Source organism: Muscardinus avellanarius, assembly GCF_963383645.1.
Source record: "Muscardinus avellanarius genome assembly, chromosome: 10".
NCBI lineage: Eukaryota > Metazoa > Chordata > Mammalia > Rodentia > Gliridae > Muscardinus > Muscardinus avellanarius.
Genome location: NC_137796.1, coordinates 52,571,339 through 52,593,176, shown reverse-complemented (window position 1 = coordinate 52,593,176; position 21,838 = coordinate 52,571,339). Strand labels below are relative to the sequence as shown.

The 21,838-nt window shown below is 47.2% G+C and overlaps 1 pseudogene across 1 annotated transcript in view; it reads right to left on the bottom strand.

The window, feature by feature from the left end:
* The window catches only part of LOC308268462 (cytochrome P450 2A13-like), a 53,156-nt pseudogene extending 34,699 nt beyond the window's left edge, over positions 1 to 18,457 (bottom strand). Inside the window, exons 1-3 of the transcript in view lie at positions 18,419 to 18,457; positions 17,904 to 18,086; positions 2,769 to 2,875 (exon numbers count right to left, since the gene is read on the bottom strand). The product of the transcript in view is annotated as a cytochrome P450 2A13-like (transcript). The remainder of the gene's footprint in view (positions 1 to 2,768; positions 2,876 to 17,903; positions 18,087 to 18,418) is intronic.
* Between the last annotated feature and the right edge of the window lie 3,381 nt (positions 18,458 to 21,838).

The following is a 21,838-nucleotide window of genomic DNA, read 5'->3' as shown; positions in this document are numbered from 1 at the left end:
AACTATGTCCTTTCGTTTGCTTCTGTTATGTCCATTCCAATTTGAAATTCACTTTTTGCCTGGCACGGTGGCCCACGCTTGTAACCCCAGTGCTTGCGAGACTGAGACAGGAGAATCACAGGTCTGCAGCCAGCCTCAGCTACTTAGTGAGGACCTCTGCAACTTACTGCGATCTTGTTTCAAAATAAAGTATAAAAGTATGGGCATGGTGGCACACGCTTGTAATCCCCTGCTTGGAAGGTAGAGACAGGAGGATCACTCAGGTTCAAAGCCAGCCTTGCTGGCTTAAGAGACCCTGATTCCAAATTTTTCTGGAAGTGTAGCCCAGAGACAGAAGGATTTCCAGGAACCCCAATACCACCACCAAAAAAAAAAAAAAAAAAAAAAAAAAAAAAAAAAAAAAAAAGAAGAAGAAGAAGAAAAAACACTAAATAGGACTGAAGTTGTAGTTCAAAGGTTCAATGCCCATGTACCCAAGGGGAAAAAAAGTAAAATGTGAGATAAAAATTACTGTCGTTTGATGTTTGAACCACTAAATTTTGGTGCAATTTGTTACATAGCAATATATAAGTAATAAAGTACAGACTTCGTCGGGTGTGGTGGCACACACTTATAATTCCAGTGTTTGGGAGGCTGAGACAAGAGGATCGCACAGGTTCTAAGCCAGCCTCAGCTATTTAGTGAGGCTCTCAGCAACTTAGTGAGACTGTTTCCAAAGAAATTATAAAAACTAGGGCTGGGGTGTGTGGCCCAGAGGTAGAAAGTTCCTGGGTTCCACAACTCAGTAAAACACACACACACACACACACACACACACACACACACACACACTCACACACACAAAGTACACACTTGTGTGTGTTTACTTACATAGTTACTTATTTATTTATGTGTTATTGAGGATTAAACCCAGAGGCATTCTACTTCCAAGCTACATCCCTGGCCTTTTTAAATTGAAAACATGGTCTTCCTACATTGCTGAAGCTACCTTTGAACCTGTGATCCTCCTGTTTCAGCCTCACAAATACTGGGATTACAGCTGTGCACCTCACACCAGGCTTTAGGCTTTTCATCAAATGCTGCTGGAAAAATGATTATCCATATGTAAAAGTAAATAAATGAATAACTTGGATTTATATATTACATGCTATATATAAAATTTAAATCAAATAAGCCAGGCATAATAGTACATGCCTGTAATCCCAGTATTTGAGAGGCTGAGGCCAGAGGAATGCAGGTTCAGAGCCAGCCTCAGCAAGTAGCAAATTTCTCATCAACCCAGCTAGACTCTGTTTCCAAACACATAATAAAACAGGACTGGGATGTAGCCTGCAGGCAGACTGCCTCTGGGTTCTATCCCCAGTGCCACAAAACAAAACAAAATAAATCAAGCCACGTGTGGTGGCGCACACTTGTAATCCCAGTACTTGGGAGGCTGAGACAGAAAGATCACAGGTTCACAGCTAGCGTCAGCTACTTAGTGAAGTCCTCTGCAACTTAGTGAGAACTTGTTTCAAATAAAGAAGACAAAATAGGACTAGGGGTGTGGCTCAGAGGTAGAATGCCCCTGGATTCAATCCACAGTACTACAAATATTAAAATTAAAAATAAATAAATCAAACAAAACATGAATTTAAATGTGAAGCCCAGGTCTAAACCTTGTAGAAGAAGACATAGGAGAAAATCTTTGTGACCTTGGATTAGGCAAAGATTCCTTTGGTATGATCCAGTAAAGAAACTTGATAAACTGAACTTCATAACTATTAGGGATTCTAGCCCAGCATGGTGGCCCATGCCTATAATCCTAGTACTTGGGAGGTTGACATAGGAAGATTGCAGGTTTGAAGACAGCCTCAGCATCCCTAGTACTGGGATTACGGGCATGCACCACCATCTCTGGCTCCAAGTCAATGTATTTGGGAATAGTCCCAAAACAATGTGGTGTCACTTACCTGTAATCTCAGTACTTGGGAAGCTAAGACACAAGAATCACAAGTTAAGGGCTAACCTCAGCAACTTAGTGAGACCCTGTCTCAAAATAAAAAATAATAAAAAAAGGGCTGGTGGATTGTCCTTGGGTTCAATCCTCATTTTAAAAAAAGAAGAAAAGAAAAAAAGAGGGAAAGAAAAAATGGAAAAAATATTCCAAGCCCTGTGTGGTGGTACACATTTGTAATCACAGTACTGGGGAGGCTGAGACAGGAGAATCTCAAGTTCACAGAAAGTCTCACTTGGTGAGGCCCTCTGCAACTTAGTGAGACCTTGTTTCAAAATAAAGAATAAAAATATAGCTCAGAGGTAGAAGGACCATGGGTTCCATCCCCAGTACAGAAAAAAAAAGTTCAAAACTCTATCTAAAATCTTGGAGGGCACAGAAAAAAGTCTCAGGAATAAAAGGGGTGGAGAGGGCGTAGCTACGTGGTACAGCATGCTTAGCATGCAGAATGCCCTGGGTTCCATCTCTAGCACAAATAATACAAAATAAAATAAGTAGTATTAACCCAAGCATATGGACTTTAATGCTTATATTTCAAAATATACTAATTGCATCCAATCCTGAAATGTGAGAACATCATGCACTTTACTTGACTAGATCCCCAAGTCCATGAGCCCTCAGAGAAGCCAGATTAGGTGCAGCACCACAGCACCTTGGTAAATGTTTCTAAGGATAAGTCTTGTGATTTTTCTGGCCACTTTGAACAGTTCCAGGATCCAGGACCTGGTGCTGAGCCAGGGATAACCTCAGTGCCTGGCCATCTGAGACTCACCTTGGTCTCTCTGAAGACTGGCTAGGGCTGCAGGGAGCAGGTGTGCAGGGCACAGCTGGCTTGGGATCGATGTCAGCTGCCGGCCAGACACAGGGGAAGATGTTTTTCTGCACAAACAAAACACAGGTCACTGGCATGGGGGTGGGAATCACCTGGTCCTGTCGCCGTCACCATCACCACGTTGGAGGGAAACCTGTACTGGCCACCAGGGATCCAGCCCACCAGGAGCCCCACTCTGCCTTCCCATTCCCAAGCCCCATATGCCAGACAGTGCATCCACCAGGGGTCACCACTGCACCTGCCCACTATGGGGCCCTGTGGTCCTTCCCAGAGCAGCTGCCCTGGCCTTGCCAGTCACCTGTCTAACTTCTAGACAGTGCAACCATAGGCTGTCAATCAGTTGTGTATATCTGCACACAGTAGAAACTGTTCTGAATGTTAATGCTTTGGATAAAAACTCAATAACATGCTAATTTGAATTAGTAAAATTATCATTGCCGGGCGGGGTGGTGGACGCTTACAATCACTGCACTTGGGAGGCTGAGACAGGAGGATTGCACAAGTTCGAAGCCAGCCTCAACTACTTAGTGAGGCTCTCAGCAACTTAGTGAGACCCTGTTTCCAAATAAAATATAAAATAGGTCTGGGAGGATAGCCTGGAGGTAGAAAAGCCCCTGGGATCCACCCCCTGTACAAAACACACACAAAAAGAAATAATAATACGCAAGCCTGATAATGCCACTGCCCTCTTTAGAACCCAGTGCCCTTAACCGCCCGTCCCTCCTCCACCAGCTCCACTCCGGCCTCCCCTTTTCTGTTCCTTCTGCCTGCCTTGCTTCCCTCCAAATCTTCCCATGGCCACTGTGTCGCTGTGTGCTCATACTCCCCGTCTCATCCTCTGAACACCCCTGCTGCCTTTCTTGCTTCCTCAAGGGTCCTGGTCCCTAATCCTCTGATACCTCCCTACTGCTCTCCTACAACTTGATTCTACCAACTTTTTCTGGGGGTATAGTGCTGCGGACACCACCCAGGCATGGCACATGTTAGGCATGACTGACGCCATGCAGAGAATAGACCTCGAGTGAGAGCAAGGGTGAAGGCAGAGAAGCTAGCGAGGAGCTGTTTAGGGAGCAGGCCAGGCAGCCAGACGCTGGGGCTCAGGTGGGCACCACTTACAGGTACATATGGTGGGTGGAATTGGTGCTGATTGCTTAAAGAAAGCAGTGTCCCGAGGGAAAGTGTTGTCTCTGGCCAAAGTACTCCCCCAATCTTAGATATTCTTTCCTATCTATTATTCTTTTGGTAATGATTCTTTTAACTTTCCACATGAATTGCTCCAGTGATGTAAGATCAGGACTGTGAGAGAAACTGAGTCCGTGGAAAATAAATTTTCTAGTAATTTGTCTAAGCCTCTAAACACCCTCGGCTTTGCTCAAAGATGTAAATCTAGTCAGAATTCAGATGCTGTGGAAGCATTCCAGCTACAGCAATTACAAATGCAGAATTCCTCTCTATCTCTGACCTTCATTCTAATCATTAACCTATAGTAAAAGCCTTAAGAGTCAGCTGAAGTCATTAGCCTAAAAACTTGCAAGGGAGTCAACCGGTGCCTCTGCTTACCCCCTCTCCTTGTGATCCAGCCTAGATACAGAGAAGATAAACTTTGTGTGTGACTTCAAAGCAGCCTAGTTGATGAGCAGCCAATACTGCCCAATACAAAAGAGCCGAAAGGCTAGGAAGATTCTTGACCTTTACACCCAGTATGTGCGCTGCCCAAGACAGGCAGGCGCCATGTGGTTAAGAAATGAATATGTCAGAACAAAGGACAGATATAATAAATGTGTAAGTATGAATAAAGGAAATACTGTAAGAGTAAGAAAGCATTTTTGTATGAAGAAGAGTTTATCCTAAGATTGTCCCAAATGGGAGAGAATCAGAGTAATCATAAAAGAGTAAAAGGAAGTTGCAGAGGGTTTGTGATAGGAAAATGGATTATTAAAAGAGGAATAGGCTTTTAATAAGCCTATCATTTGAGGGAAAGTGCTCAGCAGCTAGAGAAGTACATCTGACAACTAAATCTAAAACATCATGTTACTTTTTGGTGTTTATCTACTAAACTGTGTTGTGAGCTTGTTTAATCTTTCAGACTTTGGATGGCAATGCAGACGAAACCTGGGAGACCTCCATCACAGGCCCTTGGATCGCCATATCTCCCCATGCCAGCCATATGGACTAAGCCCTAGGAACGGAAAGTTCCGAAAAGTTAAAGGAGATTCCATGAGAGGCCGTATTCTCCAAGCCCTGGGCGTGCCTGTACCTTCTGGAATTTGCCCTTTGGAGCTACCTGTCTGCAAGGGCAGGGGACTCAAGGGCAGGGGGCTGGATTGGTCACAAGATCCGGAGCTAATCTTGAATGCCAGACTACTGTCCTTTTACTTTGTTTACCTGTCCTTCACTATTGTTTTGTGGTGATTACACTTCTTCTTCTTCTTCTTCTTCTTCTTCTTCTTCTTCTTCTTCTTCTTCTTCTTCTTCTTCTTCTTCTTCTTCTTCTTCTTCTTTTTTTTTTACTATTAATCTCACTGGTGAATGATATAAATTTTCCTGGGTTCTTGTAATAAAGTGTCAATTGCACAAGAGGCATTTGTCCATGTCAGATTTTTTTCCCGGAGAGAAATCTCCACTTTTAGCGCGGTGAACCGGAACTTAAAGGAGTTTATTTCATAAAAAGGGAAAAAATCGCTGCAGATAAGTGGCTGCAGAACTGCAACCGAAACCTTTGCCCACCTTTTTGAGAAACTTGGTCCTGAATGGACTCAGTGCCCATATTCAGTGCCCGGTTGAGCCAGTCTGCTGCAACAGGGTCTCACTAAATTGCTGAAGCTGGCCATGAATCTGCGATCTTCTTGTCTTAGCCTCCCAAATATTGGGATTACAGGCATGGGCCACCACACCTGACTGAGTTATTTATAGTTTGAGACAGATTCTTAGTTCTTGTCCCTGAATTTGTGATCTTCCTCTTTCAGCCTCCCATGCACTGAGGTGACAGGCATGGACTGCCATGCCCTGCTAAATAGTACATTCTTTTTTAGTCCTTCTTATATGTAATCTTCTCCACCTGGAATGTGCTCTCCACACTCCTTTAAGGAGGACCCAGGCCAACTCTCTAGGCTGACTTTATTTTCCCTCTTCCAGGATACAAACTTCTACAGAAGTTCTTGTTTTACCATTATGGATAGAATTATTGATGGATCTGTCTAACTTCAAGACAGTGCAGCCATAGGCTGTCCATCAGCTGTGTATATCTGAACAGTGGAAACTGCTGTAAATGTTAATGCTTTGAATAAAAACTCATTAACATGATATTTCCATTTGTAAAATTCTCATTGCTAGGTGTGGTGGCACAAGCTTGTAATCCCAGCATTTGGGAGGCTAAGACAGGAGGATTGAAGTTTGCAGACAGCCTCAGCTACTAGTTAGTGAGGCCCTGTGCAATTCAGTGAGACCCTATTTCAAAATAACGATTAAAATATAGTGCAGGGAGTGTAGCTTGGAAGTAGAATAGCCCTGGGTTCCATCCCAAGTACCCCCCCCAAAAAAAAATTAAAATTAAAATATAGGGCTGAAGATGTAGCTGAAAGGTAGAATGCCCCTGGTTTCCATACCCAGTACCACAAATATATAGCTCAGAGGTAGAATGCCCATGGTTTCCATCCTCAGTACCACAAATACATCTCTATATATCTATATCTATATCTATCTATCATCTATATCTATCTATATATGTAACTTTTTGTATTGGATATTGCACCCAGGGGCATTCTACCACTGAGCTATGCCTTGTAGCCCTTTAAAAATTTTTTTATGCTGACACAGGCTCTCACTACATTGCTAAGACCATCCTGGAATGGAAAACCTCTTTACATAGTTTCTCAACAAGATTACAGGCATAAGCCATCACACCCAGTTGAATTGATAATTTCTAATTCAAAAATATTCATCAAGAACTGGGTGTAGGACTTCCGGGAAGATGGCAACTGAGAAAAGCGGGGCTTAAGAGCCCCGCTATCAAACAATCACCATTACCACAAAATCAGTGCCTTTCATAGCCAGAAAACACCATCAGCAGAGAAACAAAAAAATCACTAGGCTCCAGAGAGAAAGCGGACTGAGAACAGAGCTCAGAGCCACAGAGCAGATACACCGGCCTCACACCTGAGGATGCAGCAGCAGCGCCTTACTGCCGGCGGCAGCGGCAAATTCACCGGACGGCTACAGCAAGCCGAGGTGAGCCGCTGTGGAACAGCCAGGCGGGATTTCTCGGCGCACAGAGCATCTAAAGCTCCCAGTGGCTGAGCTCAGCACACGCTGCAGGGATTCAGAGTGGAACTCAAAACCAAGAAGAAATATGCCAGCCTCACGGCCGAGGGCGTAGCAGCGGCGCCATATTGCCACCGGCGGCAGCAGCAGCGAATTCACCGAGTCCAGTACAGCTACATCTGCGTACTCAAGAACAGTGAGTCAAATTGCGGGCCACAGAGGAGAAATCCTAGTACTGTACTCCCTGGGACTTGACCCAGTGGGGGAGTGGCAGTGGCAGAGATATCACACCATAGGAGAACGTGCAACCTGGCACCCCCCACAGTCTAAAGCAGCCTCTATCGACTCTCTGGGTCGGAGACTCTGTGATACAACCCAGTAAAGGAGTAGTGGGGTCTGAGATACTACTAACTCGAGATCCAGAACACCTTAAGTGAAGACATAGCGACCCAAGGGAAGAACCCAGAGAAGGCACAAACATCTGAAATCATGGGAAAGAGGAATAATACTGGAGCAATAAATGGATGCAATTAATGAAGTAAAGGCCTCAATTCAAAGCACAAACAACCGATAGGACCACATGGAGAACAGAATCTCGCTCTTAGAAGATGATCATTCTAAAAATGAACGAATAGTTTCTAATCTAGAAAAAAATATCCAACAGCAGGAATCTGATATTGAAAAAATATGGGCCCATTTTAAGAGAGCTAACCTAAGAATAATTGGAATAGAGGAGGGAAAAGAAAGTGATACCAAAGGGATCAACAATCTCTTCAAGGAAGTAATAGCAGAAAATTTTTCAAACATAGAGCAAGAGGTTGATACACAGGTCCAGGAAACTTATAGAACTCCCTTTAGACAGGATCGGAGAAGAGGATCCCCATGCCACATAATTGTCAAAATGACCAATGTGGAAGCCAAGCAGAGAATCTTAAAGGCAACAAAAACAAAGGGCCAAGTGACATTCAGAGGCAAACCAATTAGAATCACTCCAGACTTCCCAAACCAAGTTATGAGAGCCAGAAGGGCTTGGAGTAACATATTCCAAACTCTGAAAGAAAACAACTTCCAGCCAAAAATTTTCTACCCAGCAAAACTTTCTATCAAATTAGATGGAGAAATAAGAAGCTTCCATGACAAACAGAAACTGAAGGAATGTATGTCTTCAAAACCAGCACTAGAGAAAAGACTCAAAGAGATTAACTACAAAGAAGAAATAGCTAACACACACCAGAACCAGAGAAACAAGATTTTCCATCCAACAGACAACTAAGATTGGTTATCTGTGGAGATTCATTATTTATGTTAGTCTTTTACGTATCTCTAGATTGTATTGTTTGCCTTTATTGTTGTTAATTTTTAGGATTTCTAGTTGGAATATTAATATACCTTCAGATACAGCATTTGGAAATATTTTATCCCATTCCATTAGTAACTTTTAACTCTGTTTACATTGTCTTTGGACATACAATATTTTTTTATTTTTTTAGGGATTTTGTATACTCTTCTGTTGCCTGTGCCATTGAAATCATATCCAAGAAATCACTGCCAATTTCAATGTTGTGAGGTTTTATGACCCAGATTTTCTCCTAAAAGTTTATAGTCTTAAGATTTATATTTAGGTCTTTTGTCTATTTTGAGTTAATATTTATATATGGGATTAGGTAAGGGTCCAATTTTATTCTTTTCCATGTAAGTATTATTTTTCAACAATATTTACTTAAAAGATTATTACTTCCACCACCAAATGTTCGTGGAAACCTTGTCAAAAATAACTTGACAATATGGGGAAGAATTTAGCTCTAGGCTTTTATTTAACTCCAATGGTTTATATATCTGCCTTTAGAATAGTACTACACTGTTTCAATTATTGTAGCTTTATATGGTTTGAAATCAGAAAATATATATCTTCTAGCTTTGTTCTTTTTCAAGATCATTTTGGGTATCTAGAGTCCATATTCCATATTAGGATAGATTTTTTTCTGAAAAATAAATATATAAATATATGATAGTTTCACCTAAAAAAAATAGAAAAAAAAATCTCTGGTAAGAAAGAAAGGAAAAATAAATATTGAAATGTTATCTTTAAGTCATCAAAAGCTTGGTATCAGACAAATGAAACTGTTATGTGAGATTATAATTTTTAATTTTGGATAAATTGCTATAATACTAGATGTCAACCACTAAGCCAAGCATGGGAGGGAGGGATAGGGAGAGAATGGGGTGGGGATTAGGTGGGGGCTGACTGGGCGATGTGTGCATGTATGTCTACACAAGTTTGTATTCCACTATGATGTATGAATATAGTGCACCAATAAAATAAATAAATAAATAAATAAATAAATAAATAAAACAAAAAAAGAACTGGGTGTAGTGGTACAGGTCTGTAATCCCAGTACTCGGAAGCTGAAACAGGAGGATCAGGTTTGAGACCAGCCTCAGGTACTTAGTGAGGCCCTCAGAAACTTAACAATACCCTGTTTCAAAATAAAAAATAATCCTGGGCATAGTGATGCATGTTTGTAATCCCTGCAATTGGGAGGCAGAGACAGGAGGATCACACAGGTTTGAAGCCAGCCTCGTTGCCTTAATAGACCCTGTTTCCAAATAAAAATATAAAATAGGTCTTGGGGTGTAGCCCGGGGTTTCCAGAAACCCTAGTACCACCAAATAACAATAATAATAATAATAATAATAATAATAATAATAATAATATAAATAAAATAAAATAGGGCTGGGGGTGTTGTTCAGAGGTAGAATACTCCTGGGTTAAATCCCCAGTAATACACACACACACACACACACACACACACACACACATACACACACACACACACACTATGCTTCTAGCCAGGTATGGTGGCACATTTCTATAATTCCAGTACTTAGGAAGTTGAAACAGTAGGGTCATAAGTTCAAAGCCAGCCTCAGCTACTTAGTGAGGCCGTTTGCAACTTAGTGAGACCCTGTTTCAAAATAAAGAATAAAAAATAGGGCTTGGAGTGTATCTCAGAGGTAGACTGCCCCTAGGTTCAATCCCCAGTACACAAAAATAAATAAAATATAAAATGCCTTTTGTATAGATCAGAAGTAGAATGTCCCTGGGTTCAATTCCTACTATCACCAGAAAAACAAACAAAATAAAAAAGACATCAAGCTGGACATGAGGATGTATATCTGTAATTCCAGGTACTTGCGAAGCCAAAAAAGGAAGATCACAATTTGGGGACTAAAGAACTTAGGAAGACCCTGTCTCAGAACTTTAAATAACTCAGCCATGTGTAGTGGCTCGTGCCTAGAATTGCAGCACTTGGAAGGCTGACACAGAGGATTACAGGTTTGTGGCCACCCTCACAATTCAGCGAGGCCCTCAACAACTTAATGAGATTCTGTTTCATAATAACATATAATTTTAAAAAGGGCTGAGGGTATAGCTCAGAGGTAGAATGCCTCTGTTTTCAATCTACAGGACCATACTAAGTAATAAATAATAAAAACAACAATAATAATGGAGCCAGGCATGGTGGCATACACCTATAAGTCCAGTACTTAGGAGGCTGAGACAGGAGGATCACAGGTTCAAGGACAGCCTCAGCAAGTAGTGAGACTCGCATCAACCCAGCAAGATCCTGTTTTCAAATAAAAAATAATACTGAGCTGGGGTGTAGCTTGAAGCTGAATGCCTCTGGGTTCAAATCCCAGTAAAACACACACACACACACACACACACACACACACCAATAACAACAGCAACAATAATAATGAATAATTTTTAAAGGGATGGGGATATAACTCTCTAGTAGTTTCCATGGGTTCAATTTATTGAAAAAAATACTTCAATAATGTCTTCATTGCTTCTCAACATCCACCTGTTTAAAATGATTTCAGCTGAGAACACAAAACCATGTGAGACATGTTCTCCGACTTCATATTAAAATGAATTCAAGAAAGCCAGGTATGGTGGCACACACTAGTAATCCCAGCATTTAGGAGCCTGAGACAGGATTATGCAGGTTCGAAACCAGCTACTTAGGAAGGCCCTTTGCCACTCAGTGAGACCCTGTTTCAAAAATAAAAAAATAGCCCAGACCGTCCTGAGGCCTGGGCTGCAAAGCCCCGTGCCCCGGGTGGGGGATGGGTGGCCTGGTTTACCCCCGGGAAGACATGGTGCATGGCAGCAGGCCTTGCCTGAAGCCAGGATCGGAGCCTGCCGAGGGGAAAGGCTGTTGCAAGGCCAGCGACGCCGGGATTGGAGCCTGACCAGAGGCAAGACCGGTGCTGAGGCCTCCGAGGCTGGGATTGAGCCTGCCGAGGGGTTAGGTCAATGCCGGGGCCATCAAGGTTGGGATCGGAGCCTGCCATGAGGCAAGGTTGCTATTGAAGCCTCTGAGGCCAGGATCAGAGCCTGCCGAGGGGTTAGGTTCATGCCAGGGCCAGCGAGGCTGGGATCGGAGCCTGCCATGAGGCAAGGTTGCTACTAAGGACTCTGAGGCCAGGATCAAAGCCTGCCAAGGGGTTAGGCCAGTGCCGGGGCCAGCTAGGCTGGAATCAGAGCCTGCAATGAGGCAAGTCTGGTGCTGGGGACTTCGAGGACAGGATCGGAGCCTGCCGAGGGGTAAGGCCGTTGCTGGGACCAGTGTGGCCAGGATTGGAGCCTGCAGTGAGGCAAGTCTGGTGCTGAATCCCCAAAGCCGGGATTGGAGCCTGCTGTGAGGCAAGGCCTGTGCTGGGGCCCCTGAGGCCACGATTGGAACTGCTGAGGGGTTAGGCCAGTTTTGGGGCCAGCATGGCTGGGATTGGAGCCTGCCATGAGTCAAAGCCCCTACTGAGGCCTCTGAAGCCTGGATCGGAGCCTGCCGAGGGTTTAGGCTGGTGCCGGGGCCAGCAAGGCCAGGATCAGAGCCTGCTGTGAGGCAAGGCCAGTGCCAGGGCCTCAGAGGCCGGGTTCGGAGCCTGCCATGAGACAAGCCTGCTACTGAGGCCTCTGAGGCCTGATTCGGAGCCTGCTGAGGGTTTAGACTGGTGCCGCGGCCAGCGAGGCTGGATCAGAGCCTGCCGTGAGACAAAGCCCCTACTGAGGCCTCTGAGGCCTGGATCGGAGCCTGCCGAGGGTTGAGGCCAGTGCCAGGGCCAGCGAGGTCGGGATTGGAGCCTGCTGTGAGGCAAGGCCGGTGCTGGGGCCTCTGAGGCCGAGATTGGAGCCTGCCGAGGGGTTAGTCCAGTGTCAGGGCCACCTAGGCTTGTATGAGCCTACTGAAGGGATAGGTCGGTGCTGGGGTCTCCAAGGCCGGAATCAGAGCCTGCCGAGGGGTTAGGACTGTGCCGCAGCTAGCGAGGCCGGATCGGAGCCTGCTGAGGGGAAAGGCTGGTGCCGGGGCCAGCGTGGCCGGGATTGGAGCCTGCAGTGAGGCAAGTCCGGTGCCGAAGCCTCCAAGGCTGGGATCGGAGCCTGCTGTGAGGCAAGGCCAGTGCTGGGGCCTCCGAGGTCACGATTGGAACTGCTGAGGGGTTAGGCTGGTTTCAGGTCCAGCATGGCCGGGATCGGAGCCTGCCATGAGACAAAGCCCCTACTGAGGCCTCTGAAGCCTGCATCGGAGCCTGCTGAGGGGAAAGGCTGGTGCCAGGGCCATTGAGGCTGCGATTGGAGCCTGCCATGAGGCAAGGTCGGTGCTGGGGCCTCTGAGGCCGGGGGGATCAGAGCCTGCCAAGGGGTTAGGCTGGTGCATGGCCAGCGAGGCTGGGATTGGAGCCTGCTGTTAATCAAGGTCAGGCCTGGGGCCTCTTAGCCTGGGATTGGAGCCTGCCGAGGAGTTAGGCTGGTGCCAGGGCCAGCGAGGCTGGGATCGGAGCCTGCCATGAGACAAAGCCCCTACTGAGGCCAGCGAAGTGGGTATTGGAGCCTGCCAAAGGGATAGTTTGGTGCCGGGGCCTCTGAGGCTGGGATCGGAGCCTGCCGAGGGGTTAGGTCTGTGTCCCGGCCACCGAGGCCAGGATTGGAGCTTGTTGTGAGACAAGGTTAATACTGAGGCTTTCGAGGCCGGGATCGGAGCTTGCTGAGGGGGAAGGCCGGTGCTGGGGCCAGCGTGGCCAGGATCGGAGCCTGCAGTGAGGCAAGTATGGTGCTGAAGCCTCAGAGGACAGGATTAGAGCCTGCTGAGGAGTTAGGCCAGTGCTGGAGCCAGTGAGGCTGGGATCAGAGCCTGCCGTGAGGCAAGGCTGGTGCTGGGAACTCCGAGGCCTGAATCGGAGCCTGCTGAGGGTTTAGGCTGGTGCTGGGTCCTCCGAGGCTGGAATCGGAGCCTGCCGTGAGGCAAGGCCAGTGCTGGGGCCTCCAAGGCCGGTTGGGATTGGAGCCTGCCAAGGTGTTAGGCTGGTGCCAGGGCCAGCGAGGCTGGGATCCGAGCCTGATGTGAAGCAAGGCCAGGCCTGGAGCCTCCGAGCTGGGATTGGAGCATGCCGAGGGGTTAGGACCGTCTCAGTGTCAGCAAGGCCGGGATCGGAGCCTGCCGAGAGGCAAGGCCAGTGCTGGGGCCTCTGAGTCCGTGATTGGAGCCAGCCGAGCAGATAGGCTGGTTGCGGGGCCAGCATGGCCAGGATCGGAGCCTGCCGTGAGATAAGGCTGCTACTGAGTCCTCCGAGGCCTCGATCAGTGCCTGCCCAGGGTTTAGGCTGGTGCTGGGGCCAGCGAGGCCAGGATCGGAGCCTGCCGTGAGACAAAGCCCCTACTGAGGCTTCTGAGGCCTGGCTTGGAGCCTGCAGAGGATTGAGGTCAGTGCCAGAGTCAGCGAGGTTGGGATTGGAGCCTGCCATCAGGCAAGGCCGGTGCTGGGCCCTCCGAAGCCAGGCGGGATCAGAGCCTGCCAAGGGGTTAGGCTGGTGTTGGGGCCAGAGAGGCTGGATCTGAGCCTGCTATGAGACAAAGCCCCTACAGGAGGCCTGGATTGGCGCCTGCTGAGGGTTTAGGCCGGTGCTGGGGCCAGAAAGGGTGGGATTGGAGCCTGCTGTGAGGCAAGTTCAGTGATTGGGCCTCCGAGGCTGAGATCGGAGCCTGCCAAGGGGTTAGGTCTGTGCTGCGGCCAGCGATGCCGGGATAGGAGCCTGCTGTGAGGCAAGGCTGGTGCTGGGGCCTCCGAAGCCACAATTGGAACTCATGAGGGGTTAAGCTGGTTTCAGGGCCAGCATAGCAGGGATCAGAGCCTGCCATGAGACAAAGCCCCTGCTGAGGCCTCTGAAGCCTGGATTGGTGCCTGCCGAGGGTTTAGGCTGGTGCCGGGGCCAGCGAGGTCAGGAATGGAGCCTGCCCTGAGGCAAGGCCAGTGCTGGGGCCTCTGAGGCTGGGATCGGAGCCTGCCGAGGGGTTAGGTTGGTACTGGGGCCAGTGAGGCCAAGGTCGGAGCCTGCCATGAGGCAAGGTTGCTATTGAGGCCTCTGAGGCTGGGAACAAAGCCTGCCGAGGGGTTAGGCTGGTGCCGGGGCCAGCTAGGCCGGGATCAGAGCCTGCAGTGAGGCAAATCTGGTGCAGGGGACTTCGAAGCCGGGATCGGAGCCTGCCGAGGGGTTAAGCCAGTGCCAAGACCAGCAAAGCCAGGATCAAAGCCTGCTGTGAGGCAAGTCCGGTGCTGGGGCCTCTGAAACTGAGATCGGAGCCAGCCGAGTGGATAGGCTGGTTGTGGGGCCAGCAAGGCCGGGATCAGAGTCTGCCGTGAGGCAAGGCCTGTGCTGGGGCCTCCGAGCCTGGGATTGGAGCCTGCTGAGGGTTTAGGCCAGGGCCGGGGCCAGCGTGACTGGGATCGGAGCCTGCCGTGAGACAAAGCCTCTACAGAAGGCCTGGAATGGAGCCTGCTGAGGGTTTAGGCCGGTGCTGGGGACAGCGAGGCTGGGATTGTAGCCTGCCGTGAGGCAAGGCTGGTGCTGGGGCCTCCGAGGCCGAGATCGGAGCCTGCCGAGGGGTTAGACCAGTGGCGGAGCCAGTGAGGCCGGTATTGGAGCCTGCCAAAGGGATAGGTCAGTGCTGGGCCTCCAAGGCCAGGATCGGAGCCTGCCAAGGGGTTAGGACTGTGCCGTGGCCAGCGAGGCCAGGATCGGAGATTGCCATGAGGCAAGGTTGCTACTGAGGCCTTCGAGGCTGGTTTCGGATTCTGCAAGAGGAAAGGCCGGTGCTGGGCCAGCGTGGCTGGGATTGGAGCCTGCAGTGAGGCAAGTTCAGTGCTGAAGCCTCCAAGGCCGGGATTGGTGGCTGCTGTGAGGCAAGGCCGGTGCTGGGGCCTCCGAGGCCACGATTGGAACTCATGAGGGGTTAGGCCGGTTTCAGGGCCAGCATGGCTGAGATCAGAGCCTGCCGTGAGACAAAGCCCTTACTGAGGCCTCTGAAGCCTGGATCAGAGCCTGTCGAGGGTTTAGGCCAGTGCCGGAGCCAGCAAGGCCGGGATCGGAGCCTGCCGAGGGGTTAGGCCAATTTCAGAGCCAGCGAGGCCAGTATCGGAGCCTGCGGAAGTGATAGGTTGGTGCTGGGCCCTCCGAGGCTGGGATCGGAGCCTGCCAAGGGGATAGGACTGTGCTGCGGCCAGCGAGGCCGGGATCGGAGCCTGCTGTGAGTCAAGGTTGCAACTGAGGCCTTCGAGGCTGGGATCGGAGCCTGCTGAGGGGAAAGGCTGGTGCCGGGGCCAGCATGGCCAGGATAGGAGCCTGCAGTGAGGCAAGTTCAGTGCTGAAGCCTCCAAGGCCGGGATCGGAGCCTACTGTAAGGCAAGGCTTCTGCTGGGGACTCAGAAGCCATGATTAGAACTGCTGAGGGTTTAGGCCGGAGCCAGGGCCAGTGAGGCTGGGATCAGAGCCTGCTGTGAGACAAAGCTCCTACTGAGGCCTCTGAAGTCAGGATCGAAGCCTGCCAAGGGTTTAGGCTGGTGCTGGAGTCAGCAAGGCCGGGATTGGAGCCTGCTGTGAGGCAAGGCCAGTGCTGGGGCCTCCAAGGCTGAGATTGGAGCCTGCTGAGGGGTTAGACCAGTGGCAGGGCCAGCGAGGCCGGTATCGAACCCTGCCAAAGGGAAAGGTTGGTGCTGGGTCCTCCGAGGCTGGGATCAGAGACTGCCAAGGGGTTAGGACTGTGCCATGGCCTGTGAGGCTGGGATCGGAGCCTGCTGTGAGGCAAGGTTGCTACTAAGGCCTTCGAGGCTGGAATCAGAGCCTACTGAGGGGAAAGGCTGGTTTCGGGGCCAGCGAGGCCAGGACAGCGAGGCCAGTATCGGAGCCTGCCGAAGGCATAGGTCAGTGCTGGGGCCTCCGAGGCCGGGATCGGAGCCTGCCTGGGGGTTAAGACTGTGCCGTGGCCAGCGAGGCTGGGATTGGAGTCTGCCATGAGGCCAGGCTGGTGCCAAGGCCTCCGAGGCCAGGATCGGAGCCTGCTGAGGGGTAAGGTTGGTGCCAGGGCCAGCGAGGCCGGGATCAGAGCCATCGAGGGGTTAAGCAGGTGGGGGTGCCAGCAAGGCCAGGATCAGGGCCTCCCATGAGGCACGGCTGGTGCTGGAGACAGCAAGGCTGGGATCAGAGTTCACCGGGTAGCCAGGCCAATACTGGGGCCATCAAGAGTGGGATCGGAACTTGCAATGCGGGATGCACAGAGAAATACCAAAGAAAATAAAATTCAGATGCCTCCCCTAATTAGCTAAAACTAGGAGGAAAGGGATAACAGGAGGAGGTCGAGTTGTAGAAAGGGCCCTAAATAGAAACAATTAAGGTGACCAATCAGAGGGGAGGGGATGGGGGAGGATGAAACCACTTTAAAACTCAGGAGGTACGTAAACAAATGTATCAAAGATAATCACCAATCGGGCACGGGATCGAGGGAGGCAGAGGGAATGGGATGGGGATTAAATGAGGGCTAATTGGATGATGTGTGCTTGTATATCCTCTCAAGTCTTGTATTCCAATGTGATGTATGATTACAATGCATCAATAAAAAATAATTTAAAAAAACTATGTTCGTGATCGTTATCATACATTAGTTAATGCTTAACCTTATTGGTTGCTCATTATTATCTTTAATTTGCCAACAAAGAATGAAAAAATGAGGTCACAAGATTTTTTTCCCAAAAGACAATATGTTCTACATTACTGATTGTGCCAAGCTACTCCAGGGCCTAAGTAGCTGAGGCTATCCACGAACTGCGATCCTCCAGTCTCAGCCTCCTAAAGGCTGGAATTACAAGCCAGCGCCACCACCCCAGGCTCAAAATAATTATTTTAAAACTCAAACCTGGAGCCTGGCATGCTGGTGCCGACTTGTAATCCAGCACTTGGGAGGCAGAGACAGGAGGATCGCACAGGTTCGAAGCCAGCCTCAGATGCTTAGTGATGCTCTCAGTAACTTAGTCCTTGTTTCCAAATAAAGTATAAAATAGGTCTGGGAGTGTATCCTGGAGGTAGAAAAGACCCTGGGTTCCACCACAGTAGCGCGCGTGCGTGCGCGCACACACACACACACACACACACACACACAAGAAATAAAAATAAAACGCAAGCCTGATCATGCCACTGCCCTCCATAGAACCCAGTGCCCTCAACTGCCCGCCCTTCCCCCACCAGCTCCACTCAGGCCTCCCCTTTTCTGTTCCTTCTGCCTGCCTTGCTTCCCTGCAAATCTTCCCAAGGCCACTCTGTCGCTGTGTGCTCATACTCCCCGTCTCATCTTTTGAACACCCCTGCTGTCTTTCTCTCTTTCTCAATGGTCCTGGTCCCTAATCCTCTGATACCTCCCTACTGCTCTCCTACAACTTGGTTCTACCAACTTTTTCTGGGGTATAGTGCTGCGGATCCCACCCAGGGCATGGCATATGTTAGGTATGACTGACGCCATGCAGAGAATGGACCTCGAGTGAGAGCAAGGGTGAAGGCAGAGAAGCTAGCAAGGAGCTCTTTAGGGAGCAGGCCACATAGCCAGACGCTGGAGGTCAGGTGGGCACCACTTACAGGTACATATGGTGGGTGGAACTGGTGTACTTGCTGATGGGTGGACGGGGTGGGGGGCAATGGGAGAAGTCAAGAAGATTCCCTATGGGGGTTCCAGCAGTGGAGCCAGTCTGTGCCTGGCAGGAGCGCACTCCCTGACACAGAGCAAAAGCTGATAAACAGACAGAGTGATTCCTGTCTGTCTACAGAGGACCCAGGACAGAGATTCTGTACAACAGGAAAACTCAGGTCAGGTCAAACTGAAAACCACGCCTTCTCATGCCCTGCCTCCTCTCAGTCTCAGAACAAACCCCAAACCCGCCCCAACTTCTTACCCTTAGTCCAGGCACCACCAGCCTAGGGCAGGACCGGTGGGATCTACTTACCAACAGCCTCCGGCTGCCTTTCCAAAGCCGCTGGAGCATACTTGCTCCTGGAGGTGGCCTAGTCCTGGGCAGGGACCTAAGACTATCACCCAATCGCACTATTGTGCTTTCTCTGGCTCAAATACAGACGTTTTTTCTCTCAAAAGACTTCCTAAAAACAACTTCTGCAGTTGGCTCTGTTTTGGCCTTGACCAATCAGAGTCAAAGCAGCTATCACAAATGTTGCTCTTGGCAACTAGTGTGTTTTATTTGAATCTCCACCAATAGGAACGTGGCTGCACTGTCGAGTCTCTGATTGGAGGGATCAGGTGTCAAGCATTGACACCACAGCCAATCCGGAGTTGTGGAAGGTGGAGATCAGGCAGGAGAAAAACTGGACAGGAGAAGCTGGTAGGAACTAGGAAGGAACCCACTTCCCTGATCCTGTAGGCTGCGGTGGAGTGGGATCCCTGCTGGCTCATCCCAGGTCCTGGACTGGATGGAGGAGTCTTGTCGCTAACCAAACTGGGATATCAGAGGCCAGATAACTTCCAAAAATGAGGAACAAGAGTAAAATTATTGAGAAATGTGCCATATGACCACGCACAAAAACACACAAAAAAGCACAGACCAGGCGAAAGCACTACAAGAAAAAACAAAAAAGGAAAATGAAATGTTCACAGCCAGGTGTGGTGCCTATAATCCTAGTATTTCAGAGACTGAGAAAGGCCTCAAAAACTCAGCAAGACTCTGGTTCAAAATAAAAAGGACTAAGTGTACTAGTATTGGTAATAGCTTAGGAAGATTTGAGAAAGCTCTGATGATTATTATATATTAATATTATATATAAATATTATATATTAATAATTATTATTAATTATCTGATTATTAAGCTGGGTCCATGTTTTGTCCCTTTGGTGAATTTGCTCGAATAGCCCCCTGTGCCATTTCTGAATGGCATGGGGCTTTAATGTCTTCTGTATATCTATCTTTTTAATAAAATTCTTTATTTTTTCTGTTTATTTTTATTTTTTATTTTTTATTGGTGCATTATATTCATACATCATATTGTGGTGAAACACTTGTGTGTACAAACATGTACACATCGCTGATTTAACCCCTACCCATTCTTACCCCATTCCCTCCCTGTCCCTCCTTCCCTTGCTTGGCTTAGTGGTTGACTTAGATATGTTTAAGTACTTTGTGTGTTTTAGAGATTTTCCTCTTCCCCCCTTCTTTCTCCTCATTTAGGTTGCCTTGTTTGCTGCTCTGTAGGATTTACTTTTTTATCTAGAGTTCCTGCTATGACCTATTTCTCCCTAACTCTCACATATTAGGGAAAGCATCTGCTTTCTTATTTTTGTGACTGACTAATCTCACTTAGCATAATGTCTTCCAGTTCCATCCATTTCCCTGAAAATGATGTAATTGAGTTTTTTCAATGGCTGAGTAAAATTCCATTGTGTACATATCCCACGGTTTTGTAATCCATTCAGTTGTTGATGGACATCTTGGCTGGTTCCACAGTTTGGCTATGGTGAATCGTGCAGCTATGAAGATAGATACACATGCATTAGTTTGGTAGTTTGGTTTCTTTTCTTTTGGATAGATACCCAGAAGTGGTATTGCTGGATCAATGGTAGATTTGTTCCCATTCCTCTGAGGATTCTCCATACTGTTTTCCAAAGTGGTTGCACTAATTTGCAATCCCACCAACAATGTCTTAGAGTTCCACTTCTCCATATCCTCGCCAGCATCTGTTGTTGTTTGTGTTTTGAATGATTGCCATTCTAGTTGGAGTTAGGTGAAATCTCAGGGTAGTTTTGATTTGCATCTCTCTGATTGCCAATGATGTTGAGCATTTTTTCATGCATTTATTGGCCATTTGAATTTCTTCTTTTGTGAAGTGTCTATTTAGTTCACTTGACCATTTTGTTATTGGATGCTTTGTCTTCTTAGTGTTGAGTTTCCTGAGTTCTCTGTATATTCTAGATATTAGTCCTCTATCGGAGGGGTAGGTGGCAAAAATCTTCTCACATTCTGTTGGCTCTTGATTGAGGTTCTTGACAGTTTCCTTGGCTGAACAGAAGCTCTTCAGTTTCATGCAATCCCATGTATTGAGTCACCTTTTAATTTGTTGTGCCTTTGGGGTCTTGTTGAGAAAGTGTTTTTCTGTGCCTATGTGTTGCAGTGTTGGACCTATGACCTCTTCAAGGAGCTTCAAGGTCTCTGGTTTGATTTCCAAGTCTTTGATCCATCTTGAGTTGACTTTTGTACAGGGTGAGAAAGTGGGATTAATTTCCAATTTTCTGCATATGGTTAACCAGTTTTGCCAACAGCATTTGTTGAAGAGGCTATCTTTTTTCCAGTATGTGTTTTTGGCCCCTTTGTCAAAAATCAATTGGCTGAAAGTGTGTGAACTTGTTTTTGGGTCTTCTATTCTGCTCCATTGGTCTAAGTATCTGTTTTTTTTCCAGTACCATGTTGTTTTTATTACAATGGCTTTGTAGTATAGTTTAAAGTCAGGTATTGTGATTCCTCCTGCATGGTTTTTGTTGCTGAGAACTACCTTAGCTATTCTGGGCTTTTTGTTATTCCAGATAAATTTAAGGACTGATTTTTCTGTTTGTGAAGAATGATCTTGGTAGTTTAATGGGCATTGCGTTAAATCTGTAGATCACTTTTGGAAGGATGGTCATTTTAATGATATTTATTCTGCCAATCCATGAACATGGAAGATCCTTCCATCTTCTAAGATCTTCTTCGATTTCTTTTTTCAGTGTTATATAATTTTCTTTGTTGAGATCTTTTACCTCCTTGGTCAAGTTTATTCCTAAGTATTTTATTTTTTGGTGGGAGATCCTGAGTGGACGTGTCTTCTGAATTTCTTTTTCAGTGGATTTATGGTTGGTGTACAGGAAAGCTTCTGATTTTTTAAGATTGATTTTGTATCCAGATACTTTGCTGAATTTGTTGATCAGTTCTATAAGCCTTTTGGTTGAATTTGTTGGGTTTTCTCAATATAGTATCATGTCATCTGCAAATAGTGAAAGTTTGACTTCTTTTCCTATTTGTACTCCTTTGATTTCCTTTTTTTTGCCTTATTGCTCTGGCTAGAGTCTCTAGTACTATATTGAAGAGAAGTGGTGATAATGGACATCCTTGTCTTATTCCCATATTTAGGGGGAATTCTTGAAGATTTTCCCCATTTAATATGATGTTGGTGGTAGGCCTATTGTAGATTGCCTTAATAATATTGAGATATGTTCCTTCTATTCCAATTCTCTGCAGTGTTTTTTTTTATCATAAACGGATGTTGAATTTTATCAAATGCTTTTTCAGCATCTATTGAAATGATCATGTGATTTTTATCTTTGATTCTGTTTATATGATGAATTACATGTTTTTTTTTGTATATTGAACAAGCCTTGCATCTCTGGG